The sequence below is a fragment of the Lottia gigantea genome, assembly GCF_000327385.1.
Source record: "Lottia gigantea unplaced genomic scaffold LOTGIsca_900, whole genome shotgun sequence".
NCBI classification, from domain to species: Eukaryota; Metazoa; Mollusca; class Gastropoda; family Lottiidae; genus Lottia; species Lottia gigantea.
In genome coordinates this window covers 8,727-10,864 of record NW_008710952.1, presented here as the reverse complement: position 1 = coordinate 10,864, position 2,138 = coordinate 8,727, and positions in this window count along the sequence as shown.

Below are 2,138 nucleotides of genomic sequence, written 5' to 3'. Positions count from 1 at the left end.
TGCAAGATGGATCTGGGACTCGCTATGTATTTGGGTCGAAGGATGGAATTACAGATAAGTTTTATACATTTATTACATCACAATATAACATAACATCAGTACACCACATGAAATTTAGATAGTCGCGAAAAGTGCTTTATATACCAATACGGAGGCTTCCAATGCGTTCCGCCATTATCAATTAGATTCACTCCATTATACCAGTAGCAAAGAGGTTATAATCTAAAGACTGGTGCTACAAGGCTAGAACACTAACCAAAACAATAAATAGCCCTGCAATGACAATAGGTTCTATTTAACAAATACTTCATTATCATTATCTTCTGGCGTCATGTATACATATAACATTATCCATGGCCCGCGACTAACATAAAATCACATACAAGACATATTAGAATGAGTGACAAATATTACCACACACTTCGACTAAGACAATTAGTAAAAGTCACATTAACATACAATCTAAAGAATAAAATATAGTTACCAGTTTGTGGAATAGGGCCACAATAATTAACAGCGCACTCCGACTATCTCACATGTGGGTACTGGGCCACTGTAGCCAATGTAAGCTTTAAATGCACGAGATTACCTGATAACTTATTAAAAACCAACCACCGAACAAATAATTACACCATGTGATATACAACCTCGTTTCACAATACCACATAACCCTTTCCAATTAAACTTATAACCAATAACTGGAAATTAACTAATAACTAAACATCAGTAGTTTTTACGTTTACCAATTAAATATCACAACTATGAAACTAGTAAACCCATTCCATAAAAACTAAAATAAAGAAGCTAACTTAATTACAACATTTAATATAATATACAATCCCGAATAATTGTACCAGAAATACTTTGGTTAAGTATTTTATATATTCTTTAACCAATGCTAAGAAATAAATAATGTAACCTTGATCAAAACATGCTCTCACAAGGCAACAGAGTACAAATAACCCTGTCACATCCACTAAAGAGCTTGATGAAAATATAGTTCTCCCTAAAACATGTATATTGTAATAGGAGGCTAAAATTACCGTACGTATACGTCCGACACTGTAAACCAGCTGAAACATTGATAAAAAAAAATGAAACAATTCAATGTGTAAACAGTTCGTTGGAACTGGAAGGTTTACATTTTTTCATTAAGTCACGTGATAGGCCTACTGCGTGATCAAATAACCGCTACAAATTTGTTTGTAAACAAATTACCGGACACATCTTTACATATGAAGAGTGTCGCAAACGAAGAAACCCACAGAGAAGACTGCGAAATAAGTGTGCTAAGCTGAACACATAATATGTTCTAATATGAACACTATGCGTTCTGGGGAGAGTGCTCGATAGGCATGCGCCGCACTATCACGTGATCATTTGAACAGACGACATCTTTCCTTTGAGAGCTACTGAATTGATTCTTTTAAAAAATCGACTTTGATCGTTTGTAAGTCAAGCCATCCTCTAATTAAAAGCAGTTCATTATCAAATCAGTGAAATCAGGAACAAGGTAGACTAAGTATTTTATTGTTGTTGTTGTCTATTATCTGGAATTTAGCAGTTGTAATTTGCATCAAGGCAAGACGTTCTAACCGTTAAGCCTGTGTCGTGGACTCGTTAGTCGTAGTTGATCTGATTTATTCCAGTAAACGCGGGAATGTGTTGATTTTTCAAATAATGTCTCTTCTATTATTTTGGGACCAGTTTTAAAGTTAAGTCTGTTTCAGTTGTGTCCTTTTTGTGTTAGATTCAATTCAAGAACTTTGATCGCCATACTCATAGTGTTCATTTGTGAACACTTTGCATACATTGTTTAACACATGATACTCATAGATCATGTTAAAATATGAATGTGTGAACACAGTCTTTGTTAACGATGTCTGATTTCTGTTGTTGCATGTGTACATATACATCCACTTCTATGATCGAATTCAAGGCTCATTTCATTCGTTACCATAGGAATGATCCAAATTTCCTGGTTGCATGTTGTTTCAATGGCTGTGGTTTTTCTACTAAAAGGTGGGGTACATTTCGAGTCCATTATCATCGCAAACATGGCAACACTAACAATAATAATGCTGATGCCCGGGATATTGTGCAAAATGATCACGGTGACGTAGATGATGAATCAGCCG